Raw genomic sequence first — 14,846 nt, 5'->3', positions numbered from 1 at the left:
TAAAATCTTTGATATTTACCGATACCCAAGGAAGAAATATACAATAATAACACACACATATATATATGAACAGATAAAGAAGAAATGATAAATAAAAAAAAAACTTAGATAGAGAGGAAGAGAGAGAGATGTGGATGAGATGAAGAAGAAGATGATGATGGGGCTTGTAATGGAATCCTGCAAGCAGTCCAATAAAAGACAAGAACCACCCCCACGCTGGCCAACTCTGACGTTGTTTTTTCTGTCTTTTCCTTTGTTTTTTTCTCAGCTCTGTAAAATTAAATTAATATCTCTTTTATTGGGAATATTTAATATCCAAAATTTTTAAATATTCCAAATTTAAATAAATTATTAGTAATTTATTTTGATAGTCTAATGTAATAAAAAAATATTTTAAATGTTGTTATATGAACGAATGGTTTATGATGATTATAATTGATTTTTTTATTTAAACGAAGAATTATTGTTAGTGGAGAAATGTAAGTTGACCAGCGACCACCATCAAAGTTTTTTTTTATCTCTATGAGGAAGTAGAAGAGAGATAATCAAGAAAAAAGGTTTCAAATTCTTTTTTTAGATTGAGCGATATATTTTATAGTGACTTTTAGTATTTTTATTTGATATAAAATTATTATAATTACATGTAAATTAATATATTAGATTAATATAATTGATTGACAATAGATTTTATTTAAGTAATTCAAGTGAGCTTTCCCTGTTGAATAGTTACGATTTCTCAAGATGTAAGGTTATAAAAACTCTATGTGTAGAACTAATATTTCTGAGTTCCAGGAAAAATTTAAGGTGCAAAAAGATTAGAGATTCAAAGATGTTTTTGGATCCTTGGAGGACCTAGCTTGAAGTAGATTTGAGGAGATTTAAGAAAATTATAGTATACGTCATTGATTAGGCTTAAATGATTAATTAATTAATTATTAAGTTTTAAAATTATAAAATATCATTAATTTATTAAATTGTTATAAAAATGATTATTATAATATTATAATAAGTGTAATTTTCAAAAAAATATATAATGTTAATGATAATTTTCTAACCATTTAATATTATTTTATAATTTTTAATAATTAAAATTATCCATTTAACATCATTAAATATTTTTTATGTACTTTATCTAATTAATTTAAAAATAAAATTAATTTCATTTTATCTTAAACTCAGGACCACTATATGATACCACTCATGCCATATCCATACTCTATACCTCAAATAAATTCATACGTTATATAAAATTTTAAAATATTCATATACGAACTAAATGTTTTTAGTGATCAAAATGATAATTATTATTTTTAAAGATTATGAGTTCGAACATTAATGATTACAGGATATTTGAAACATTGTTATCAAGTTATTGAAAATCTCTAGAACATATAATATCATTTATAATCCCAAAAAAATATTCTTATATGTTTATGTTATTATATATTTAATTTATGTCTTTATAAGATATTATCTTAAATTATTATACTTAATAAAAAAATAAAAAAAGGTGTTGAATTTTATAGAATATTTTATATTTTCAAACCTCAGACCTCTCTAAGCTTTTCTAGATTTACAGTAAAATGATTGATCCATTGACTAAACTTCTGTAGGCATGTCAAATGCTATATTCCCTACCTTTCTTTTATGTCTTATTTTGAATTAATTATTATTAAGAGTTAATTTATTTAATTATTAATTTATATTGAATATTATAGATAATTATTATTAAAATTAATATTTTAATTTATTTACACAAAAAAATTAATATTTAATTTTATCTTTATTAGTACGAGATGAATATAATGTAATATTTGTTCAAACACTATTAATATGTTTGGATTCACAATCCAAAGAAATAATATTAATTTCATGATTATTGAAGTCATTTGATTCATACTTAATAATCAATCTTATTTAAAATATTTAACATTTTATCTTACTAAATTAACGGATAATTAGTAATTATTTTCTTATTTTAATCGATTATATATAACATATTCCACCAAAATAGTGTTTGTCTCAAACCCTGATATTAGTTCTTAATTTCTTATACTATTATAAATTCAATCCACGTTTTCATAATGACTATTTATCGTCTTTGTATATTTTTATATTTAATTTTGAGCCAAAAATAGTAGAGTACGTAAATATGTTAAGTCGAATTCAGTTATTATTTGTTTTACCAAAGGTAAGTTGTAGATATGGTTTTTATTTTCCAATCAGATCATTTTTTTTAATTTAATTATTTTTTTCATACATTGTATCAGTTAAGACAGGTTACTAGGGTTTCGGAAAATCAATTTGGCTTTATGTCAGGCAAGTCTACTACGGAGGCAATTCATTTACTTCGACGGCTTATGGAGAAATATAGGGGAAAATAGAGATCTTCACATGGCGTTCATTGATCTTGAAAAAGCGTATGATAGCGTTCCCCGCGATACAATCTGTAAGACATTGGAAACGAGACAGATCCCAACTGCTTATATTCAGGCAATTCGTGATATGTACTGTAGATCTACTACATACGTCAGAACTACAGTTAGAGACACCAAGGCATTCCCGGTGGAAATCGGACTCCACCAGGGGTGGGCTCTTAGCCCTTACATCTTCGCCTTGATTATGGACGACATCTATTGTGCAACACCAGACGGTGTTCCATGGTGTATGCTTTTCGCTGACGACATTGTCCTAGTTGCTGAAACAAGAACTGAGCTAAATAGTAGACTGGCTACTTGGAAGACTGCTTTGGAAGAAAAAGGTCTAAGGATCAATAATGCAAAGACATAATATTTATGTTCAAACTTCAGTGGGAACCAAAATGATGAAGATGTAGAGGTATGCATAGAAGGACACGTTTTCCCCTCAAAGGATTGTTTCAAGTACCTAGGGTCTATGATACATAAAGATGGGGGTATGGATGATGACGTTACACATCGTATAAAGGCGGGATGACTAAATTGGAGGGCTGCTACCGGAGTTTTGTGTGACAAGAAAGTGCCTTTAAAACTTAAGGGAAAATTTTATAGAATGGCAATAAGACCAGCGCTGCTGTATGGATCAGAATGTTGGGCAATCAAGAAGGATCACATAAGGAGGATGGAGGCCGCAAAAATGAGAATGCTTCAATGGGCATGTGGTAGGACTCTGTGGGACATGACACGAAACTCTGCTATCAGGATGTCATTGGGGGTGGTGCATGTATCTGAAAAATTGAGGGAGGGAAGACTACGGTGATTTGGGGGTGGTGCATGTATCTGCTATTAGGACTCTGTGGGACATGACACCAAACTCTGCTATTAGTTTGTAGTTTTCGGGTGGTTCTTTTCGTTTAATTTTTAGAAATAGATTTCATGTGTTATGATTGATCAAAATGATGTTTATATATTATATTGATGATCTTTTTTGTATTAGACCCTCAGATTGGACTTTGATAAGCGGATTGCATTCGTAGATAATTCTATCACGACGCTCTATTTTAATTTGCAGTTGACGGTAGTATTTCAGTAGATTAATCCTATGTTGCGGTTCGTTTGTCGATGTAGTCAAATTTATTCATATCTATATTTTGTTCGAGTTTATTGAATGTGTTTTAACTTTTTCCTAGCATGACCCTTGAATGATCTCGAGTGATTAATTTATTGTATTAGTGATTCGAGGAAAATATTCTAATTGTGTGTTTAATTTACGAAATTAATTGTAATTTTAATTTTTTTTAATATAACTAGAGGCTCTATTTGCATAAAAATGTTGATATATTTAACAACATAGAATATTTGAGCACACCATTGATTAAAGCAGTGACTATTATCCCTAGAGGCTATATTTTTCAGAGGCTATAAATTGGAATACATTTGAATATTTTAAATTTTAAATTTTAAATAAAATATAAAAAAAAATAAAGAATATGATTTAGTCAGATCAGATATTAAATTCTTTAGATAAAATTAGTTGGTTAAATCTTGCCATTATACGACTGCAAACAAAGTTTCAAATATCTTAAATATGGAATAATTAACACAAACAAATGTTTTTATGGAATAGAAATTAGTACATAGCATATGGCAAAGAGCAAGTCCACATATAAGCCTCCGATTAATTAAGGGGTATGGCTAAAATTTTTCTTCATAAAAATTACATTTATCTATTCATTAAAAGTCTATAGCTGTGGATTAGTGCTAGTACTCGGTCATCCCTCTTTCCGATCATTTGCTGGAAGCCGTGGGAAAGAATATGTGAGTTTGTTCTTTTATGAGAACTTCCTTGATCGAGGGGACCTTATAGCTTGGAGTCAACAAATGTTGTCGACGATTGTTGATGCAAGAGTCTCGATGTCGTCGTCAAATTCTTCAATGCCGCCGTTTGTCACGAGTTACCCAATTTATTCTTGGTGTGCCCCACCCATTGGGTGGATCAAGGCTAATGCGGATGGTGTCGTTAATATTCAAGGAGACGAAGTTGCTACGGGTAGAGTGATTCGAGATAATCGAGGTACTCGGCTTTTCTTGTAGTTTGGGCAGTTGTTATGTTATTATTGCTGAACTTTGGGCCGTTCATAGGGTTCTCTCGCATACTTAGCGCTTGGGATTTTGATGTGTTTAAGTTGAAACGAATAGCAACGAAGTTTGGAAAATTTTATCTCGTTCATATGGTGATACATGCATCACAAGGCTCACATCAAAGGAAGAAGTAATAACTCTTCCAAATGATCCACTAGTACAAGCATTGGAAAAGAAGATCAGAACAGAAGCAGACTTATGACGACTTTTTGAATAGGATCCTGATCTTATTTAGTTAAGATGTCTTCTGGAGATACGACTGTCTGTCTCTTATCTTTCCAACGTTTCTTGAATCGCATCAATCTGATATCGGGAACTCAAGATATGGCTATTTTACTGAAGACGGTTCATGCAGAAAATCTTATACGGGATTAATACGGGATTTTGTAAATATTACGAATTTTCAATATTTTTATTGATTATTTGTAATATAACTTAATATAGGATGATGCATTATCTTTTAGGATTAGATTTATTATTTTATTAGGAATTAAGGTTGGGTTAAAAGTATTATCTTTAGTTATTATTATTTTATTAGGAATTAGAGTTAAGATATGTTTAGTTTATTATTATTTTATTCATTAGTTATTTAGGACCTTTAGAACTCAGCCCCTATATAAAGGAGGCTTCATTAAACTTTGTAATTCAAGATTTCTTTGATTAATAATACAACGAGAGTTCGTTTTTGCAAGTGTTGATTGCCTTGTGCCTTCGAAGCTTCTTCTCCTTGAGTTCTTTCAAGTTCTTGTGAGGGAGATTAATCTTCACACTCCAATTTGCCTTTTCATCGCGACTAGAAGGGTTGGTTAGAGCCATATTATCGTGTTTGCCTTTTCATTGCGACTAGGAGGGCTCGATAGGACACTTATCCATCTATTTTCCACAAATCCATCCTCACCATCATCATCTTTACCGTTCACCTTCATAAGGGAGATCTTTTGATTTCTTTATTATTTTATTTTATTTTTAATTTCTTTATCTTTTGTTTATCTTGTTCTAATCTTGTTTCTTACCTTTTTTCCAGCACTTAAAAGAAACTCTAAAAGACCCTAGTTGCTGCCACCACCTTGCCATATTCATCCCCTTTGTTCTTCATCGAGTCTAGAGTTTTCTAGGTTTGATTCTTCAACAAGAGCAACGTTCATCAACCCCCACCGCTTCCCTATCAATTGGTATCAGATTTGGGCCGATTCTTGGAAAGAAGCAAGCAATCTTGCTTGTTCTTGCACACAAAACCGTCAAGATATCTCAACGGAGCTAGTCCAGAAAAGATTCATCATTTCAGGTTTTTTTAATTTAATTTTAATTTAGATTCAAATCCTTCTTGTTAGTTTGCTATTTTTTTCAAAAAAAAAAAAACAAAAAAAGACAAAAAGACAAAACAAAAAAAAACAAAAAAGCCAAAATTTCAAAAAAAGTTGTAAACGAAGGTATTTAGGGCTTATTTTCTCCAGATATCATATTCATCTTAAGTGTAATCTCCAGTCCAAAATTCACTTCAATCAGAGTTCATTAGAGCCTTCAAATACATCATTCAAGTTTTATCAACAGATTCGGGCTAGAATATTGTCGAATTTCTTGAAAATTCTAAAGGAGGAATTTTGTGGTGAAAATTTCTAGATTGAAACTTCATATATTGGATATAATTCACACAAACATCAGAATTTTTTGAGATCAAGAACAACTTCGAACAAAGCGATCAAGAAAAACAAATTGTTTGAGGACTCACCGTTCAACAGAGTCTACTGGATACTACTGAAGGTATTTGGTTCTAAAATTTTACAGGTGGTTTCTTGACGCATCGAAAGACATTCAAGAATTTTTCCATAATATTTGGACACCGGTAACCCCCTCAAAAACGTTGCTCAAGTTGATCCAGCGTTTTCTAGGTTTTCTGGTTTGTTTTCTTTTTCTTTGACTCTTAGTGCTTTAGGTTCTTTTGTTTTTCCTTGTTATTGTTCTTTTGCATTATCTAACACATTATCTTCCTTGTGTTAGTAGGAATAAAGATTTTGCATACTTCTTCCTTCTTTGCATTCTCCTTCTCTTGGAGTCTAACCCTTGTTTGGCCTCTTAGAACTTTTAAGTTTTTTCTTATCGCCTTTGCTAGTAATCAAACTCCGATACGAAACTGTGGAAGACTACTTGGTAAAGTGAGTTTTAAAGAGTACAAGATCGGCTTACTTGCTCTCGTTGTGTTACTTTCTTGGAGTGACTTGTGAGGTTTCTTGCTTTGTTGAATTTTCTTCCTTTTTTTATTTTACTTTAAAATTTTCTTTTGAGTGTTATGATTTCAGGATGGGCGACAATAACAACAAGACACTTACCCGACTCACGACTCAACTTGAAAGATTTGATGAAATCGTGAGAGAACGACAAAAACCACAACTGGATATACCAAACCAGAATCCAAGACCAAACAATGCTGAACTTTTGGTACCCGGGCGAGAACAACAACGTTTTCAAGCACCCGAACACTTTGCAAAACCAAAGTTCACAATCCCGTCTTTCAAAGGAGACAACGATCTGGACAGGTACATCGATTGGGAAGGAAAATTTGATCTCATGTTCGCATACCATGACTGCCCCCAAGCTAAACAAGTTCCCCTCATCACCATGCAATTCGAAGGATATGCTCGAACTTGGTGGATGCAAACAAGGACAAAGATCCAGAACTTCCAAATTTCAACAATCACTTCTTGGATCGACCTCAAACAAACCATGAGGAAGCGATTCCTATCGACACATTATACACGAGAAGTTAAACTACGACTACACCGACTTTGACAAGGTAGAAGTTCAGTTAAAGACTACTATAAGGAGATGCAGTCCTTACTCAATAGGGCTAACATAATCGAAAAAGAAGAGGTCACCGTGTCAAGATTCTTCGTCGGCTTAAACTCAAACATCACTGATCTTCTTGATCTATATGGGTACAAAAACCTTGAAGATACACTAAAGAAAGCAATGACAATCGAAGCACAAATCCAAAGGAGATTCCGATTCAGAAAATTACCAAGGTAATCCTTCAAATCCTTCCTCTTCTTCTACTCCATCTTCTCTGAAAAAGCTAAGAGATGACAAACCTGACAAGGAGAAAGAACGACCAGCAATGAATGACACACTTCCAGCCCCTAAAGATCAAATGATAATTTGTGAGGAGGTAGGGAAAGCAAAAAAAGAAAAAGCTGAGAAAGAGGCAAAAGAAAAAGAGGTCACTAGTTACAAAAGCCAAAAGAATAATGACCTATGGGAGGTGAGTGAACCTAATTGTGAGAAGAAAAGAGTGACTCAAAATCTATGTGTGAGCACAAAAGAATTGAGAGAGAACCTTCTTTACAACCTTCCATCCTTGTTCGCTTTAGGGAATCAATTGTTTCGATTTCTAACATTAACAAGGATTTGCCTAGTGTGTTTTCATCTTTGTTACAGGATTTTCGAGAAGTATTAGGTGATCCACCTAACAAATTACCACCGAAAAGAGAAAAACAACACCAAACCAATCTAATTCAAGGTTCCATCATACCCCGTCAAACATACAATCTCGAAGAAACCAAAGAGTTAGATTTGTTACAAAAGGCTACATCAGGAAAGCCTTAGTCGTGATGCCATCTTAATGAAGAAACATGACTTGAACAACTCCACATGCTTTATAGTTCGTTTACAGGGAATCCATTTAAATGATGAGAAAGTAAAAGCAACACGAGACTGGACCACACCATCTTCCATCGCCATGAGTTGTCGAATAGTGCTAGGTGACCCTCCTGACGGGTTACCACCTGAAAGCCCTAATCACTATGTCATATCAATGAAGAATCACGATTTACGAGAGTCCAAAGGTAAGTATTTTATTACTCATTCTAATGACATTGTAACGTACTTCTTCTCTTTCTTACAAGGTAAGGCTCGTGAAGTTGTCATCCATATTAAACACAACTCCTTTAATTACGTAACATACCGAGGTAAGCAAAACACAGTAGACAATGCACTACCACGAAGATATACTCTTACTTATCAAACGCATACTACTATTCCGAGAATTGAACATATCAAATATGCATATCACAATAACTCGGATATTTTTGATATTTCTACCCATACTTTTAAAAGTGCTTTTAGTGAGCTTTATCTTGTATATGAGTTTCCTTGCCAACTAAACAGGTTCTATAGTCCACAAATCTCATCCTGAGAATTCTTAATTCATGAACCACACTTAGGAGACTTAAGGGATTACTTTAACAAACCAGTTGACATGGTTTTCAAACAAACACTCATTCTCACCACACACGAATAAAACCATGGAGAAATTATCTGAAGCAATCATACAGAAAGCCAACAGTGGTCGGCGCCATGTTGAACTTCAACCTAAACATCAGATTATAAGACTTGTATACAAAAGAGGATTTCAAGACTACAAGAAATCAGTTCCTACAAAGAAGAAACCTCGACTGAAACGCATAAAGACACATCACATTGATCCTGGTAAATGTTTCATAAGTTTTCCTTTCAACACATCTAAGTCTCTTTCTCTTGGATTTTCATATTCGAGGACGAATCATTTTGAGGAGTGGGGGAATGATACATGCACCAGAGTCCATAATACATGCTTCTTTGGACTAATGTTTCTACTCGAACCTATTAGAAGAACAAAGTCTCGAAGATTCAAAGCATATCTATTCGGTAAGTATAATGTGAATGAATCATTAAAAACGATTCTAATGTTGCTCCCTTTAATGTTTCAGATTCGAGGTTGAATATTTTTGAAGAAAGAGAGTATGATACATGCATCACAAGGCTCACATCAAAGGAAGAAGTAATAACTCTTCCAAATGATCCACTCGTCCAAGCATTGGAAAAGAAGATCAGAACAGAAGAAGACTTACGACGACTTTTTGAATGGTATCCTGATCTTATTTAGTTAAGATGTCTTCTGAAGATACGACCTTCTGTATCTTATCTTTCCAATGGTTCTTGAATCACATCAATCCGACATCGGGAACTCAAGATATGGCTATTTTACTGAAGATGGTTCATGCAGAAAATCCTATACGGGATTAATACGGGATTTTGTAAATATTACGAATTTTCAATATTTTTATTGATTATTTGTAATATGACTTAATATAGGACGATGCATTATCTTTTAGGATTAGATTTATTATTTTATTAGGAATTAAGTTTTGGGTTAAAAGTATTATCTTTAGTTATTCTTATTTTATTATGAATTAGAGTTAAGATATGTTTAGTTTATTATTATTTTATTCATTAGTATTTAAGACCTTTAGAACTCAGCCCCTCTATAAAGGAGGCTTATTAACTTTGTAATTCAAGATTTCTTTGATTAATAATACAACGAGAGTTTGTTTTTGCAAGTGTTGATTGCCTTGTGCCTTCGAAGCTTCTTCTCCTTGAGTTCTTTCAAGTTCTTGTGAGGGAGATTAATCTTCACACTCCAATTTGCCTTTTCATCGCGACTAGGAGGTTGGTTAGAGCCATATTATCGTGTTTGCCTTTTCATTGCGACTAGGGAGATTAATCTATTTTCAAAAAATCCATCCTCACCATCATCATCTTTACCGTTCACCTTCATAAGGGAGATCTTTTGATTTCTTTATTATCTTATTTTATTTTTAATTTCTTTTTTTTTTTATCTTGTTCTAATCTTGTTTCTTACCTTCTTTCCGGCACTTAAAAGAAACTCTAAAAGACCCTAGTTGATGCCACCACCTTCCCATATTCACCACCCCCTTTGTTCTTCATCGAGTCTAGAGCTTTCTAGGTTTGATTCTTCAACAAGAGCAACATTCATCAACTCGCCACCGCTTCCCTATCATATGGTGCTTGAGTCTAATGTCTTGGTTGAATCGTTGCTGGCATTGTTATTGTATGATTTATTGATTCAATTTTTTCATGTCTGATGTGAGTACAACTTGGTCACAAACAAGTTGGCCAAGCTTTCGAAAGGTATTCCTATTAAAGAGATGTTTCGCTACGTGAGGTTGTAGATTTAGTTGTTAAGGAGAACTTGAGTTCTTAATGGTATCCTCTGTATTATCGGGGGGCAAAAAGTCTATCGATAAAATCAACACTAATAATGAGTTAGTCTAGTGAAACTTCTCAAACAAGATTAAAAGTTTGAATATTGATGTTGTGAATGAAGTCAATCGAATTGGGAGAATAATTCCCATAATAAATCTCTATAATATTCGATCTAGATTAGTTGATCAATAAATAAAATATCAATGATTAAGTAAAAAAATCAATAGAAAAATATATTAGAAAAATATAATATCTCAAATATCAAAGGTCAAATTGCATATCAAAACCAAAGTCAATGGCCGAAACGTAAATTAACCCAAAAAGGAATTGAAGGCCTCCACACGTGGTCCCGAGAAAGTCCATGACCTCGACGAGAACCCATGCAGAGTACAATGCACTCGACAAATCACTACCTTACACGTGGATGATAAGATTTATTCATTTTTATCAACGATTCAAATTCAAGGTCGACGTGGCAGGAAGGACGGTTGTTAAAAATGATTTGCAAATATTTGTGATTAATCCAAAGTGTAGAACAAGTGCAAAATCAAGAACAAAAAAATATGGATATGGGACATTGATGGACCGAGAGGTGGCTGTTTTTTTTAGAAAATTTCAATTTTAGATATCTATTTTTTAAAACTTTTATTAATAATTTATTTTTTAAAATTTTATAAATTCGTCTTTTAATATAAATCATGTGTCTCTTCTAAAATTTTTAAATTTTTCTTCTAATTTAAAGTAGGGTATGCCTTTGTTTGAATATTTCACCTGGATAGAAGTTCTCATCGAAGTGTTATTGGTATAAACAATCTATCGTAGTTAGTTGTATGTCAAGACTATCAAATGTATCAAGTGGTATAAACAATCTATCGTAGTTAAGTTGTATGTCAAGACCATCAAATGTATCAAGTTTTTCAGGTATTTATTCAGTGAAGAATTTAAAAATTTAAGAATAAGAGTCTAACATTTTAAATTTTTTAAAAATAATAAGTATATTGTAACACAATGAAAAACCCCAAATTTAAAACTCTAGAAATTGAGAATTTTGATATAAATTTCTAATTCGAAAATAGTGTATTAATTATAAATTTTTAAAGCTAAGAGTCTATTCCATAAAGCCTAAAAGGTGGATGACTATAATCAAAATTAACTTTTTTTTATTTTTAAAACACGCTCTTTCCTCTCCGACTATTTTATCATGCTGCTGCTCCATCTTCTTCTTTATTTTATGTTAAAAGCCCTAGCGCCGCACCCTTAGTTTTCTCCTCTTCGCCGCCGCCCTCTCCCGCTTCGCCGCCGTTAACCACCTAAGGTAAGTCTCCATTCGTTTCTTGTGGTATCCTTTTCGTCTCCGTTGAGCGATGTGGAAAAGAACCGCGAGCTTTGACTCGCAAACCACCGCTGATTTTGGCCGTTGGTGACCACTACGAGATCATGGTATCGCTGGGGAAAGCCTAGTTGGCCTGGGTACGGCTGAACAGCCTCGGTTGGCCGTGAAACCCTCCCTTTCGGTTCTGTTTTATTTTGGTACCTTCTGTTGAGTATTGGGCGGCCGTTCAAGGCCACGGCGAGGCCGACCATGTGTTCGCTGATCCGTGGAAATACTACCGGTGAAGTCTTGTCGCCGGAAATCCCGATTTAATATACCGACAATTTGATATATTCGAACCAAATCGCTGCGGGACCTCAGATCGAGATGAAAATAATTTTTAGATCGTCATAAATTATTATGTCGTAGATTAGAATTTTTGATCCGGTATTTAAGTTCGGACGTTGTAATTTTGCAGGAAATTCTGAATCAGAAAATGAGTTACCGCCTCCTCCGCCGTTACCTACGAACTTCAAAACGAACCATATAGATCGTGTCGATTGTGAGTATTAACTGACAAATTTTAGTACGTTAATTTTAGAATAATTTATTTATTTAAATTATTTTCCGTAGACACTAATTCGGATCAATCTACTGCTCGAGCTGACCATTGTAGAAATTATTATCGACTTAGCTTTTGTCGAGGTGTGTCTCTTTATATGGTGCTATGTGAATTGTTTGACTGTTTGTTTGCTTGGTTGGTTGAAATATTATTGAAAGCATGTCTGATTGTGAATATGTTGTGATAATTGGAATTTGGAAAAATTGTTACCATGTGATGCATGTTTAATTATGTGAACTTATTGAGTAAATGTGATTGATTTGTCGGAATAAATATATGCTTCGAAATATTTACATGCTTCTAAAATATTGTTATTCGGATCGGATTAGACATCGGATGTATATATCATTCTGCATTTCATGTTGAGATGATTATTGATAGGGGAAGTTCAGTACATTCACTTGACGCAGTGAATGTCACTTTTATTTGGATTCAGTGACATCTGTCTTTGTGGCGGACTCCACTTATATTGTGTGTGGGTTGGAATTAATGTGGTTCGGGGTGTGACAGGAGTACGAGCGGGTGCATTAGCATTTGCTTATCATTTACATTGTGATTACCGTTGATGATTTGTTGTATAAATATTATTGTTTGTTACTAATTATGCTGCGAGTTATGTTTGTTGCACTTTAAAGACATACTAAGCCTTGTAGCTTACTCCCCTTTAGTTTCTTTTTTCAGATTACCGAGCAGCTAGATAGATCAATACTTGGAATTCAACATTATTTCATATTCATTATTTTGACAATATTGCATTTATTCAGACTTTTGGTTTTTTATTTTATTAATACTTATTTTGGATAATATTCATTATGTTTAAATATTTTTTTGGACTTTGAGATTTGAACTTGAATTTTATAAATGTTTGATTTATGTTTAATTATTGTTAATTTATTTCTATAAGTATTTGAAATCAGTAAATGTAAGGGTAAATTTAAAGTATTTAAAATAAAGTTTGGGAAATGTTTTGGGAAAGATTAGTTAATAGACCTTGTGGATCTGATTTGTTTTGTTTAGGTCAGGTGAAGGGGTTACATAAATATTTTTTCCCCTTAACTCAATACACTAAGGGTTTGTTTGTTTGGCTGTAATTGGTTTTCTAGAAAATGAATTACTGTAATTTGAATTACTGAAATTTGAATTACTGCAAAATGAATTACTGGAATTTGAATTCTAGAAAATGAATTACATTTTTGGAAAACGTTTTCCAGAAAATATTTTCTGTAAAATGAATTATTTTTTTCTAAAAAACATCTGGAAAACGTTTTATGATGTTTGGAAGATGTTATTTAAACATTTTTTTCACTAGTCGATGAGTTTTTAAAAAATTATTTATTATAAATATTAAATACAATAAATAATATTATTTATCATAAAACTTAATATTATTATTTTAAAATATTAAAATAATTTATTTGTTATTAAATATTAGTTTTATAATTTTATTAATAAATATTAATATTGGTATATTTTAGTGAAATAAAAATATTATAAATTATATTAATTATTTATTAAAGTAATAATGTTATATTATATTTTAAAAATATTAATTAGTATGTTTTAAATACCTTTATTAAAATATTATTAGATTATTATATTAATAATATTATTCATTATTAAATATATAAAAAATATTATATATTTTTAAAATAAAAATATAATATCTTATATTATTATAATATAATTTATTATTTTATTATAATATTAAAAATATAATATTATATTATTTTAAATATTAATAAATATATTTTAAATATTTTAATAATTAATATTTTGATGAAAATGATATTAAAATATTTTATTAATATTAAATTCATAAAATAAAATTATTTTGAGTATTTATTATTTGAAGTGAAAAGTTTGGAAAATAACTTACGGAAAATCAGACCGTAAGTTATTTTCCAGAAAACACAAAGGAAATTCTGTTGATCAGGAAAATGAATTATGTTGACCAACCAGTTTTCCCCCAACCAAACATTAATTGAATGAAAAATAGGCTTGAAGTGCTCAAACAATGAGTTTGATGCTTTCTCTTTGATTCTCACCTGATTTTTGTTTCTTGTTATTTCTTGTTTTTTTTTATCAATGACTTCTAAGCTTGTTTAAATACTCATTCAATTGATTATGAACGTTGGGAGCGTCAGTGCATCGATGCATCAAGCGTAAAATTCAAATATTTTGACCGTTGGACCCTTAGTGCATCGGTGCACTAGTGCACCGATGCATAAAATGCATTCGATGTTTCAAAATAGTCTGAGTGCATCGATGCATTGCTGGTGCATCGATGCATCAAATGCATTCGATGTTTTCATAA

General features: G+C 31.8%; 1 long non-coding RNA gene across 2 annotated transcripts; it reads left to right on the top strand.

The window, feature by feature from the left end:
• The first annotated feature begins 11,820 nt into the window (after positions 1–11,820).
• LOC120179696 lies at positions 11,821–13,253 on the top strand. Of its 2 annotated transcripts, none has more exons than XR_005521636.1 (3): positions 11,821–11,913; positions 12,389–12,472; positions 13,201–13,253. It is a non-coding gene; the product is annotated as an uncharacterized LOC120179696 (long non-coding RNA). The 2 variants fall into 2 exon arrangements; XR_005521637.1 differs by lacking the exon at positions 13,201–13,253 and adding an exon at positions 12,544–13,188.
• The last annotated feature ends 1,593 nt before the right edge of the window (positions 13,254–14,846 follow it).

The sequence above is a fragment of the Hibiscus syriacus genome, unplaced genomic scaffold, assembly GCF_006381635.1.
Source record: "Hibiscus syriacus cultivar Baekdansim isolate YM2019G1 unplaced genomic scaffold, ASM638163v2 tig00112443_pilon, whole genome shotgun sequence".
NCBI lineage: Eukaryota > Viridiplantae > Streptophyta > Magnoliopsida > Malvales > Malvaceae > Hibiscus > Hibiscus syriacus.
Note: the sequence above shows the minus strand (reverse complement) of the source record. Positions and strands in the feature narration are given on the sequence as shown.